The sequence below is a fragment of the Anabrus simplex genome, chromosome 7, assembly GCF_040414725.1.
Source record: "Anabrus simplex isolate iqAnaSimp1 chromosome 7, ASM4041472v1, whole genome shotgun sequence".
Taxonomy (NCBI): domain Eukaryota; kingdom Metazoa; phylum Arthropoda; class Insecta; order Orthoptera; family Tettigoniidae; genus Anabrus; species Anabrus simplex.
This window is the reverse complement of record NC_090271.1, coordinates 221,919,849-221,934,379: the sequence shown is the minus strand read 5'-3', so window position 1 is coordinate 221,934,379 and position 14,531 is coordinate 221,919,849. Positions and strand designations below refer to the sequence as shown.

The 14,531-nt window shown below is 36.5% G+C and overlaps 1 protein-coding gene across 1 annotated transcript in view; it reads left to right on the top strand.

Moving 5' to 3' along the window:
- Window positions 1-13,587, top strand: part of LOC136877484 (cysteine-rich PDZ-binding protein) — a 32,415-nt gene extending 18,828 nt beyond the window's left edge. The window contains exons 2-3 of the transcript XR_010860769.2: window positions 13,195-13,285; window positions 13,393-13,587. The gene's annotated coding sequence lies outside the window, so the exon portion shown is untranslated. The remainder of the gene's footprint in view (window positions 1-13,194; window positions 13,286-13,392) is intronic.
- Window positions 13,588-14,531: the final 944 nt, after the last annotated feature.

The following is a 14,531-nucleotide window of genomic DNA, read 5'->3' as shown; positions in this document are numbered from 1 at the left end:
GAAATATTTTGTTTGACTACTGAATATGTGCTCCAAAATTAACTAAAAATGGAAGCTTTGTGTTTGTGCAGGCTGAGCCACTTATGTGACAGGTTGTGTGAAAGGATTTGTAGCTCAAGTACACAAAGTTAATCCTAAGATACAATGTGATCATTGTCGTATTCACCACAAAGCCAATGTTGCTAAAAAACTTTGCCACCTTCCTTGAAAGTTGTGCTGGATGTAGTGGTAGTAGTGGTAAAAGTTATGAACCTTGTTAGTTCTTGACCCTTAAATTTTCAGTTTTGTGTCCAGAATTGGTATCAGAACACACTACATTCCTGTTACATACAGAAGTGCAGTGGTTACAAGGAAAAATGTTTATGCAAATATTGGAAATTTTTGACTATTGAAGCATATAATTATGCAGATTTATTTGTAGATGTACCGGGCGAGTTGGCTGTGCGGTTAGGAGATCGCGGCTGTGATCTTGCATCCGGGAGATAGTGGATTCGAATCCCACTGTCGGCAGCCCTGAAGATGGTTTTCTGTGGTTTCCCATTTTCACACCAGGCAAATGCTGGGGCTGTACCTTAATTAAGGCCATGGATGCTTCCTTCCCACTTCTAGCCCCTTCCTATCCCATCGTCGCCATAAGACCTATCTGTGTTGGTGCGACGTAAAGCTACCACTAGCAAAAAAAAAAAAAGCAGCTATTTGCAGATGATGAATGGTTATGTTCCTTGGCATATCTTTATGATATTTTCGTACACTTGAATGAGCTGAAATGAAAAATGCAATGAAGAAATGATAATAGTCTTACTAGTATGGATAAGGTTCAAGGATTTGTGAATAAGTTGAATTGGCGGATACAGAGAATTAAAAATGGTTCATTTGAGATGTTGACTGTATGGTCACTTGCTTGGAGTAAAAAAAGTGATAATGTACATTTAGAAATCCTGTAGCAGAGGTTCGGGAAGTATTTTGGATACAGTGTTCAAGATTTTAGGTGGGAAGAAATTCTGATTTCGCAATGAAGGGATCACGAATCCAGTTGCTCCAGTGGGGCTCAACTTGTAGAATTCCAGCAGGATATAGCAGATATTTTAGATTCAGGAGGTCAAATGGACTGTATCACTATTGACCTATCCAAAGTCTTTTGATAGGGTCGATTGTTGGAGATTATTAAGAAAAATGAGGGCTATTGGACTACACAAAAGAGTGGTTGAATGGGTGACTAATTTTCTAGAAAATATAACTCAGAAAATTAGAGTAGGTGGAAGTGTTATCTGGTCCTGTGATGATCAAGAGTGGGGGTCCCATGGGCCAATATTATTGGACCTTAATGTTTCCTTACATATCTTTTGTGTCAGGGCTAAAGAATATTAGTCAAAAGTAGCTGCATTTCAGGACATAAGTTTTAATTTTTAATAACAGAGACAGTATTAATTGTAGAGGGGTTTGAAATGAATAATGGCCTACATCAACATATTATGTGCTCAAGCGACCATCAGCCTTGCCATAGCCTTTTCAGTATTACCTGAAAGGGGATGACTAAGCCAACTCGGGAAACCTCCCAGCCCACCCAAGAACATGCTGCAGCCCTTCCTCTAATGTTCCCTTCATCTAGTTTCTCCATGCGATTTCTGGAAGATACAACAGGAAAGTACCTTTTCCAGCCGAACCCTTAATGTTCTAGTGGCCCAACATTGAGGTATAAATACAAGGCCGCTGCGAGCGAGTTTGTTGTGCTGGTGTCGGAGAATCCAGTGAGTAGGTGAGCTGGAGACAACAGAACGGAAGACGTACTACCTAAGAGTACTGTGTGTTTGTGTATTTCTGTGGACTGAGGATTGCTGTTAGTCAGCAAGGAGTGCCACTATCATGAGTGTGAGGGTAAATGGACCTGTGTTAATATTCTGCTTCAGTGCACAGGACTCAGTCCAACCGAACAAAAACAAGGCAATTTACCAGCCCTATACTGGACAGCCAGAAACAAGTTGAAACAAGACTCTGTTCCCTAATACATCTGTACATTATTTCTGTTGTCTAGAGATATCAATCTTGTGTTGGAGTTACTTCCAAATAAAGCCTTTTGTTAGAACAAATCTAAAAACTTAGTGCTAAAAATGTTCTTATTGCTGATACTTTAAGGACATACTTCCTTAAATGTTGATGCATCCGTTCTTGAAATTAATGTTTAAAAGGAATTCATGTAAAAGTTTGTGTAATGCAGCACCAGTGTGGTGGAAAATCAGAAGATTGTGAAGATATTAAGATGTATAGCAATGAATGCTTAATGGAATTAAAAATCTTATAGGCTAGCTATAATATATTTAAAAATATTTTACACAAAATTCAGTGCCAGTGTTAAGGCCGTCAATGTTTTATACTACCATAAAATTCAATTCTTATCTATGCTGCACTTTTTAACAATCTTAAAGATGCGTATTGGAACGGCCTCACCTTGTGATAATGTGATAATAAAACAAAAGTCCCATTGTGACATTAGATTTGTGTGAGTCTGCCATGTTGTGTGACGTTTTCTTATTTATTGTTGCGTGGCAACATGATGTGTGTCAACATTCAGTGCGTGTCGGGCCACAGAGTAACACAATGTAGATTAACTGTAAGTGAAAACAATAAATATTGACAGGGTTGACCAACTAACAACCCATTATTTGATTGTCACAGTCAATACGGACCAATATAGGACCAAAAATGGTCAAATTTGTTTATTCCAAGTGGTATGTTCTGAGCTGTCCGTGGAGAGATGGCGTGGAGTGGCATTAGTAGATGAATATGCTTGATTGGAGCTTTTAAAAGTAGGAAAGATCACAATATGCAGTTTGAATTCAAAAGAACAAATTGGGGCAAATATTCATCAATAGGATGAGGAGTAAGGGACTGGAATAATTTATCAAGGGCGATGTTCTGTAAATTTCCAAGTTATTTAAAAACATTTAAGAAAAGGCTAGGGAAACAAATGATAGGGAATCTGCCATCTGGGCAACAGTTCTAACTGCAGATCATTGATGATTGATTGATTGATACATAGTATGCAATGACTACACCAGACACTAGGAGCGATATGGAAAGAAGATAAAATACCTGCTGATTGTAAGAAAAGTCTGATTATACCATTACTTAAGAAAGGAATTAGGAGGAAGTGTAGGAACTCTAGAGGCATTGCTCTGCTGTCATAGAGGAGAGACTAGAGCAATAACAGAACACCAGCTTGAAGAGGAATATGTTTTCGAAAGCAACAGAGGGACAATAAATAGGTTTTATCTTTGCAATTAGACAGATAATGAAAAAGCTCTGGGAAAGAGGGAAAGACCTAATTTATTGTTGTGTTTTTGGATTTAGAAAAAGTGTATGACAGCATGCTAAGAAGTAAAATTTGGGAGCGCCTAGACAAACTGAATGTTCCAAAATCTCATATTTGGAAGATTTAAATGTTAAATGAAGGTTGAGGGAGCAGAGTAGGGTAGAAATGGTCTTGAACAAAGAGAGGTGAACTGTAGAACAAGTGAGTTTACCGTCACCACTACTCTTCACCACTCTCATGGATATACAGTACTGGTCAAAAGTTTAGAACCACATAAATCATGAAATGTCATCTAGAACCTAAAATTGTGCCACTAGAACTCTTTGAACTCGTACATCTAATAGGACCTATGCCACCTGATATCATTGAGTCAGGCAAACTATTGTAGAAGTTATGCACTTTTAACTGTTGGAAGGTCAGAAAAAAAAAAAATATATATATATATAAGCTAATGTACTGTATACTCTAATTTGTTGCAAGTATATCCACCAAGATATTTTTGTAGACTTAGCAATAAGTGGGGGTAATGTTATTACAGATATAAAAATTCAAAAGAATGCAGTACCGTTTTATTGTGTTTTTATTGGTTTTCAAAACAGTGCCAAAGTGGTCAATTTTTTCTTGTTCTTGTCATGTATGGCCCAAAGTCTCAGGGCGAGCTATCGGCGTCCGACATCTGCCCTGATAGTTTCACTTGCATTCTACATATGTCATCCAAGAACAAGGAAAAGTCGATCATCTTCGTGCTGCTTGGGGTGGAGGGGAAAAGCAAAAGACCGATGGCGTATTTTTTCAGAATTTTTATAGTTGTTCTAAAATGACCTCCACCTATTGCTAAGTCTACAAAAATATGTATCTTGGTGATAATATTTGCAACCAATTAGAATACCAGTGTACAGTACATTACATTTCCAAATTTTTTATATTTTTGGTGTGTCCTTCCAACAGTTAAAAATGCATAACGTCTACAATACTTGGTGTAACTCAATGAAATCAGGTGGCATATGTCCTATTAGATGTAAGAGCTCAGAAAAAAATTACAAAGATCTAGTAGCACAATATTTAGGTTCTAGATGGGATTTCGTGATTTCTTTATGCAGTCCTAAACTTTTGACGAGTACTGTAACTGTCAAGGAAATTAAAGCAGTGGATGCTGGAGATTTGAATGCATTTGTTTTTGCTAATAATGTTACCATCCAGGGAGATACAGAGCAGGAAGCAGAGGAAGTTGGGGTGTTGGGGCAGAATGTAGTTTGAGACAAGGCAGTTCCTTTAAAATCAAAACAGACCACCTGCCAATCATGACATTTAATTTGGAGAGTTGAGTATTAAATACATGATACATAATATATATACTAAATTACAAGCATGTGAAATGAAGTTTCTAAGATCAGTTCTGCAGAAGACTAGAAGGGACAGAATCAGAACTGATTACATCAGAAGGGATATGAGGCGAACTCAAGACTGAAAGCTGCACATCTGAAATGCTTTGGCCACTTGAAGTGAATGCAGGAGATATGAATTCCCAGGGAAGTACTTTAGAAATGAGGATCCCCGGAAAATGGCCATTCGCCATCCCAGAAGGATGTGGTTGGACCAAATTAAAGAGAATCCAATAAACATTGGAAGATGTAATGAAAGAAGAAGTTCCACAAAGAGCGGAACAGGTGGAGACATATTGTTCTCACAAATAATATTTCGCCTGCTAGAAGGATCCACAGTTAATGATGATCATGAAATCTTGTCTATCTATTTACAGAACGTGCATGTTGTTGAAATAATCTTCTATCAGCACAAACACCACGCAAGTTGGCCGTGTGGTTAGGAGCACGCTGCTGTGAGCTTGCATCTGGGAGATAGTGGGTTCGAGCCCCACTGTCAGCAGCTCCAAAGATAGTTTTCCATGGTTTCCCATTTTCACACCAGGCAAATGTACCTTAATTAAGGTCACGCCCGCTTCTTTCCCATTCCTAGGCCTTTCCTATCCCATCATCACCATGACACCTATCTGTGTTGGTGTGAGTAAAGCAAATTGAGAAAAAAAAGCCCTATTGAATTAATGATGTATTCATTGATCATCCCTCTAAGTTTCATTGTAACATTCTCCTTGTAAGAACACTTCTTACATTGCGTGGTACGCTAAGAGCGAAATCAGTGTCAACAGGTTGAATCAGGAGGCTCTCTATTCACAGTGTATAGCATAGATATGTGCAAGTGGGAAGGAAGTTGTTAGGTCTTACTGTACACTATTCAACCCATAAAGCGGATAGCAGTGTGCGTCATTAAATTTGAACCTGAGCATCGATGAATGGTGGATAGGAAAGATCTGCACCCTTTTGCTTGTAATTTATTGAATCTAATGTACATTGATGGCTACCAAGAGAAAATCATGGGCATGAGAGTATTTCACTGAAGTCCCAGAAAATATGCAATTTAATATTGTACCTGATCTTTTGAAAGCAAAAAGATGCAATAGGCTGCACTAAGTTCAGCTGTTAGTGTTACTTAGTATAACATTTGTTGTGTATAGTAAATAGAAATAATGAAGTTGAAATTTTCAGCTTTTAAAAATTTATTTTAAATTCCATTTGCACTATTTATAGCAATTGTCAAAATTTTACTGAAATACAGTGAATGATGTGAGAAGTAAGAGATGTATGATTTAAAATTTGTTTTTACAAGAGGGCCACACTGCAGGCTCAAATTCGTGACGCTTTCAAAGATGTCTTATTTGTACTGCAGATGTACTTTTGGCTCATTTGGTCCTTTATTGAGCCTAGTTTCTTCCTGTGTATGCTTATTGGCTGTACATTTAGATATTTTTGTAAATTATGCCAAAATTCTTAAGTTTGTAGTCACCAGGCCTTCAGTACCTTCTTATGTAAAGTCGCATTTTAATGTTTCTGGTGTTTTCTAATAGATCTTGTCGAGGAATCAAATTATACCTCATTCATCTCTGTGCAATGTCCACACATGTTATAACTGGCTTTTATATTAGTTTTGCTAGTGATTTAACGTTGCACTATTTCTAGCAATTTTAGCAATGCAAGATGGCAAAAGGCTAGGATTGGGAAGATAGTGGCCGTGGCCTTAATTGGGAACATCCCCAGCATTTGCCTGGTATGAAAATGAGAACCACGGAAAATCATCTTCAGAGCTGCCAACAGTGGGATTTTAACCCAACATCTCCTAGATGCAAGTTCACAGCTACATGGCAAGAGACTTTTGACTGCCAAAAATTTTTCTTATCTGGCAACATCTTTCGCACTACGTCAGCTACCATGGGCACATCTTGTGCATTTATTCTTCTACTTTAAAACAGTATACATGCAATACTTTTTGAGCTACAATAATGTTTTGCATTACATGGAAAGTATCACATCAATAATTTTCCAGAGACCCTTGACCCCATTTTGAATTAAGTTTCACGTATATACATTGGGTATGATCTGCCATTTGAAGAGCCACGAGACATTCCAAGGCAGTCAAGCAATGCTCTCTCTGGAGACTGACATCACAGATCTCGAGACTCTCGCGAGAATGTAGAGACCGATTCTCCTGTGCTGTGATCTGTGTGACGTCCTGGTAACTACGAGTGTAAGCTTGATTGTATACCATCACCAGTTATTGTGTGAAATAACATTCTCATATGGATACATGTGTGCAGATAATTTTTGTCAAAAGCCGGGAAAAGTACTGAATATTCAACTATGAGCCCCTTAATACAATTAACGAAAGTGGAAAACAGACTGTCGGTATCTTAAACGGTTCACAAATTATTTCAGGTGGATGTCTTAGCTAAATAACCCTGTATAATTTGTGAATAACTACAGATAATGAGTGCATCTAGCTGGATACCTCGTTCACGACTTAACGTTGTGTTTCAGACATCATCTTAAAGTTGTCGCGAACAATTTAGACACAATTACACATTGCACAGTCATATACCAAAGTACCTAATTATAACACGAATACTCTGTAACATTGTAATGAATTATTTCCTTCGTCACCATAATGTTGGTAAACACAAGCACTGGTCAAATGGATATTGAATGTGGGCTCTGATAAATGAGTGATAACGATGTACATCTACAATAGCCATCAGTTTCTGTACTTAGCCTACTCATTCATGTACTTACTGCTGCATACAATGCGAATCCTTTATAATTATGTTATACTGCGTCAAAATAGACTTTGGTAGAAATTAAAAGAAATGAATGCCCTAGTCACTTGTTGACACTATTTACAGAATGGAGAAGGCCTGTGGTTGGCTATTTGCATACTCGGCACAAACAACATTCAGCTCTGTCTACCTGTAGGCTTACGATACGCTCACATCGCACAATGCGCTCAAGATCTCTCAAAAAATTTCGCAAGAAACTGTGCTTGCGCTAGTCTCCAGAAATCTCCGAGACCCCGTCTCAGACTGCCCAACACAAGTCAAGCATTGTTGTCAAAGATTATAATTGCATTTGATGTTTAACTCCAAATAAATGATTGAATGATTCTTGGCCTATTTCTTCTCAGGCCCCAACAGGTACGTTTCTGCTTCCCAGCTTCATCAGGATGGTTGACATCTACACTTGTAGAGGGGTCATTCTTGAGAATTCCTTTCTTTACATGAGAAATGTAATTTAAAAAAAAAAAAAAAAAAAAAAAAAGGAAGATTCTTATTTAGCAGTAAAGCTGTTAGTGCAGGATTAGTTTCAACTTAATACAAACATCTGAAAAGTCAATGTCAGTGAACTAGGAAGTTAATAAATCTAGAAACATATCGTGTGTAGACTCTTAATGATAAATCTATATCTTTAAGACTGTGTGTGTGTGTTTTTTTTACATTACAAAAACATCACTATAATAATTCAATACTCTTTATTTCTGTTAGACAATACACTTTATAGAGTTTGAAAGATAAAACATTCGTATAAAAATAAAGGAGATATTATTTCATTCATATTTCATTCACATACAAATATTTATAACACAGTATTTCATAAGAAATGTTTCTGGTATTAATGTACATTTTATCATAAGACCTGAATGAACAGACATCCAATTTTTTTTGTTTTTTCTGCAAAAATTTAAATACAGTGGACGCCGTTTATTGTAATCACGGATAATGTTATCAACCGTATTATATAATCACTTTTATGAAGTCCCGTACGGTCAAATACAGAAACATTGAAAATCTTCCGTTTATTTTGATCATGAATTTGGTTTATGTTATCATATTAGCTTTCAAGGATTTCGTTCTCAAGTATGCGAGTAGAGTGCATACAAGAGAGTTACCAGAAGGAGAGGAGAATGTTGAACTGTCCAACAGGCTTAACGGAAGATGAATTTCAGGAATGGATGAACATTGATGAGGGCATCATTACTGATGCGAAACAGACAGAAGACGACATATGCGAGGCAGTTACTTATGCAGAATTAGATATGAGAGGTAAAGAGCATGGAGCAGAAGATAGCGATGCTGATGATGACGATGTTGCCGAACTTCCCCAACACCAACGAATGCTGAAATGTGACATTCACTAGATCTCTTGCAACGAGGTGTTCAGCGTAGGTCAGTGGACTTCCAAAAACATTATGAATATGAAAGATTAACTAATGGACTTTTGAGAGACAACCAGAAAGAAACAACAATTAGAGACTATTTTACATAGCCAAAAACAGTTAACTGTATTGCAGTGCTGTGTACCGGTATCTGTTTCATTGTAGTGCATATAGGTTATGAATAAATACAGGAGGCTATCTATTAATTTATATTTTTCAGCTACTGTTATCAATCGGTTAATGGTAACAAATCATCTTCGTCCTAGAGTGATTATAATAAGCGGTGTCTACTGTATGTTGTTTTCTCCTTTCATGGCAGTATTTATACTCACAGGACTAGACATGTAGCGGTCCTTGTGTGCGTGAACCTGGTTATTGAGCACTCGGTAAATCTTCAGAATTTGTTCTATGCAAAATATGTTCAGAAAATTGCAAAAAAAGAATTCAAGTTATTGCAGAAGATACGGCATGCTTTCTCTTACATATTAAGGAATACCATGGGAAGTATTTCATTTTCTTGTTTTCTTTACCGAAGCTGTACAGCCATGAAAATGGGCACAAAGTTTCTTTCTGAAATTTAGTTGAATATAAATTAATTACATCAGAAATATTAGGGAATGAAAGAGTGAGGGGGGATGCAAGTATTTAATTTTATTTTCTTTCCCCATTCCATACAGCCATGAAAAAGGACACAGAAATGTTCTTTTCTTTCTAAAACGAAGGTTAATATAAATGAATTACATCATAAAATCTCTCAAAACTAAAATTATTTATGCTACCACACCCCAGCATCCGTGTGTGTGTGTGTGTGATAGAAAGAAATAATTCAGTTGAACCTCCATATAACAATATTTTCAAGCTGAAACTGCTTATATTATTATATCAGTGTTGCTGTTATCTTGAGGGAATGGAAAATTACATTCAGAATACTGTTTGACCTACAGGTTAATTTTTGGATGAGGCTAAAAATTAGAAAACATCACTAACATGTAGTTATGTAGCATTTATCTAATTCAGCTACATGTTTAAAAAAAAAAAAAAAAAAAAAAAAAAAAAAAAGTATTATACAGTGCCAGCCTATCACCACTGGGTTCCATGGTTCAAATCCTGGTCACTTCATGTGAGATTTGTACTGGACACAACGGAGGCGGGATGGATTTTTCTCCAGATACTCCGGTTTTCCCTGTCATATTTCATCCCAGCAACACTCGCCAATATCATTTCATTTCACCTGTCATTCATTAATAATTGCCCTAGAGGAGCGCAACAGGCTTCGGCAGCCAGCGCAATTCCTATCCTCGCTGCTAGATGGGGGCTTCATTCATTCTATTCCTGACCCGGTTGAATGACTCAAAACAGGCTGTGGATTTTCATTTTGTCACTAAAATAAATGTTGTTACATTTGTGTATTTTGGAAAGAAATCTGTTTGTTTGAGCGCCTTTAATAAAATTGGTCTTAAAAATTCCAACACAATTAACTGTTCCTTTGTAACACACTGAAGGGAAATTGCAGCATACCAAATTTGTTATATTTGTTCCAGTAATTCTAAATATTGCCAATGTAGATTGTGAAACATCTGCTTTTTTATTTTGGCAGCTGCTGCCTATTTAATTTCATCAGCGCAACTTTTAAATGCTGCCAAGTTTGTTTCCAAGTTTATTGACTTACTTTGAACTGAGGTCATTCCTACTTGCATCCTCACACTAGAAAATAACTGAGAAGATAGGATATTTTTAAAGGTCGAGTATTTAATTCTTCCATTGATTCAAGGAAATTTCCATCCTCAGATCATTAGCCATACTTACCGCCATCTACAGGCACCAGTTTATTGCTTTTCGAGAACCATTCAAGATTTACCATTACAACAGGGTATTTCTGAAATTAATCCATTGCTGTTTTAGTTATTAAAAAAGGAAATTTGCCTGGACCATACAAAAATATTTCTTAATGGTTTATTGTTATATCAATCTTCTATATATGAAGGTTCAACAACACATAGTTAGTATGAGATATTGCATAGAGAAGAAAAGAAGCCAACTTAAAAAATGACAGCCATACAACTAATTAATTTTCTCCCTCAATGATCATCAATTTAAAATAATAAAGAATGATTACATTCTTGAATGAAATTACACCTCTTATTGTTCATGTTTGTAATTAATTCATTATAATAAAATATAAAGTTCTTAAAGTATATGTACAAATTAAGAGTATTATTTACTACATCTAATATATATATTTTCTTCAAACTTATTTTTCATAAAATCTCTGGTGGCCCACTGGTTGAAAAATATGGATTCTAACAAGTGAAAACTTATTGATAAAATCCTTAGTGCTATTTACAAACAAGACACTTCAACAAGAAAGTATTTATATACTACCAAGATAAATAACATGACAAGATATGTTATTTGGTATATTAACTCTAAAACAACCTAAGATCCTGCTGGATGGAATGTTTTTGTAATACTTTAGAAAGTTCAAAAATGTATAATACTTTTTGGTTAGTTTTGTAATAAATTTTCTGTATACACATGGACGGTGTAATAGTAAGCATTGTTTTGAGCAATACAAAATGAAGTTGCACCTTCAGGTATATATTTTATAATTTACAGTGAGTTTTAAAATAATATCGATTAGCACATTATGTTCTAACTGCTACAAGCTACAATGAAAGGCACTGTGTTCTGCTATCAGTTCCTTTTGTATGTTAAAAGAAAGAATAGAATATTGCATATGGATATTTCACCACTTTAAACACAAATTCTCGACTGTTCATATTGTTGTTGAGTCGCTTTGTTAATTTACTTATGTTTATGATTTTTTATAATGTTTTCCTTCCCTTCTTGTTATTTATGACATTCTTTTTCTACTTCATTATAACCAAATATCTGCTAACAAATTTTTGTCCAATGTAGTAATGAAATGGCGTATGGCTTTTAGTGCCAGGAGTGTCCGAGGACAAGTTCGGCTCGCCAGGTGCAGGTCTTTTGACTTGACTCCCGTAGGCGACCTGCGCGTCGTGATGAGGATGAAATGATGATGATGACACATACACCCAGCCCCCATGCCACCGAAATTAACCAATGATGGTTAAAATTCTTGACTCTACCGGGAATCAAACCCGGGACCCCTGTGACCAAAGGCCAGCACGCTAAGCATTTAGCCATGGAGCCGGACAATGTAGTAATGTTATATATTCTAATTGACTTTCAACCTATTAGGTCATGTTATGTACATATAGTATGTGTTGAAGAGATGTTAGTACAGAACAAAAATGGCCTACTGGACACCAGTGGCATCCGAACCCACAACCTCCCGATTTCGCGTCGGTTGCTCAGGCATTGAACTATGGTGGCCTAGGTCATATTTGTTCTGTTGGAAAGGATCTAAGCTACAGATATGGCACTACTGCCATGACACTGTAGAGTGCAAGCTAGTCGCTCGTTGTGGACCAAGTCAATGAATATTGAATTTTCATGACCACATTGTAATCAAAATCAACTATCAACCCATATGTGCAGAACATGACCTAATAGGTTGAAAGTTAATTTTGATTACAATGCGGTCGTGAAAATTCAATATTCATCTCTCTGTATTGCTTCTGCACTTGACTGGTGGTTTGTACAGCAAAATTTACAGTTATTGTCTTGTCATGTGCCAAAATCATTAATATGTATTTGGTACTAGAGAGGATCAATAAGTGTATGCAGTACAGCAGTGCTTATTTTATGAAAGTATGAATTATATTATTGCAAATACAATGAGGATATGTAGAAAATACACTAAAACCTTGCTTGCATTCGGAAGATAGTGGGTTCGAACCCCACTGCCGGCAGCTCTGATGATGGTTTTCCATGTTTTCCCATTTTCACGCCAGGCAAATATTGGGGCTGTACCTTAATAAAGGCCATGGCCGCTTCCTTCCCACTCCTAGACCCTTCCTATCCCGTCGTCATCATAAGACCTATCTGTGTCGGTGCGACGTAAAGCCAATATTGTAAAACCTTGCTTAACCAAACTTCGCTAAAATAAAATGATGATGGAAACAAATAATAAATATTTTTTAAATTTAATTTTGTTGTTGTTGCAGGATTGGTGCTCAAAATCAAGCTGACAACATTGCTTGTAGCAAGTGACATATTCTCTTACCCCTCCCCCACATTCCAGAACCCTGTATACTGTTAATTTACCCCTCTATCATACATTCTGCTCAAATTCCAGGGTGTTAAGACATTTTGGGCATTATGAATTCAATGACTGCCTTCAGCCTGATGATTCAAAGGTTGACGTAAAAGATTGTGACATTGTGAATGCTGTGTTGCAGGTGGGTGCTGAAGCAGACAACACGGAAGTGGACAAGATTGAAACCACCATCAACCGAGTGACATCAGATGAGGAATTTTAATGTTTTCGAGGTAACAAAGTTGTATGATTTTGCTGAAATCTTATGAGAGTCAAATATGAAGTATTTTGTTACGACACTAACAAAACAATAACAAAAGGAATGTGTTCATCATTTCAGGTTGCCTTACGATTTGTCAAACAAAGCAGCGAATCCACATCAGGTGGTGGTGTGATTAGGGTTGCCAGTTTTTTGAAATGCCAATATGGGAGAGGTCAAGTCAACATGACATAATGAAATTTGTTCAAGAAAACAGAGATATAATTTACTGTACTAGGTATAATTACATTATAGGCACAAACTTTATTATTAGTATTTTGCTGTTTTGTTCCCTACATGAAAAGTTTAAAACCTGTATTTTTCAGTAATACCGAATCTCCCTTAATTGCACATTATAACAACACTAGTATGAACTCTCTTACTCGCACCACAGCACAACACAAACTAGCAGCTTTAACAATTTCTGCTAAAAGTATTTGAAAATGAAAGAATGCAGGGTTTCATTAACTCTTTCACTGCTGCTTGTCCTGAACTTTACGCCGTCAGTGGTACGATCGAATATATTAAATCTGCCTTGAAACATTTGTATATGTTCCTGCTATCTGTTGGCTAACCTTAGAACAACTTAGTTACCTTTCTGTTCGCATACAGCGTGCAGTATAAAAGTTTTTCTTTTGTAACCTCATGTAAACAAATACTCTAGTGTTTCCATTATGGCTGCCGCTTATGATCGTAACATGCGCCCAGAGGATATTCTTACTCTTTTAGAGGAGATAGATTCTGATATGGATTTTGACAGTGACGGTATTGATACTAAGGATATCATTGAAGTGATGGGGAGTGATCAAAATGTTGATAGAGGTGATGAGTTGCTGCCAGAGAGAGGAAGAAATGACACTGACCTAGGGCTGACCACGTAGTCGGGCGCCGAGTTTACGCCGAAAAGCGCCAAACCTAGCTATGTTAAATAATAATTTGACCCCTGAATGCCCTGGAATGGATTATTTCGGGGTATTTGATGCTTACAAGCAATGCAAGAAGAAAGTTCAAAATAATATTTCTGATCTTATGCAATAATGTATCTAAATAATGTACAGTGTTTTATATTTAAATAAATTCTATTTTGAATCTAAACAATATTGCATGTACATGGGAGTAAAATATTTTTCCCTTTTGCTTTACAGATAGTTTTCTCCATTTATCCTAAAAATGTGTTATCCAAAAGGGCTCTGCCCCATTTCGTTTGGTTAAGCAGGCTT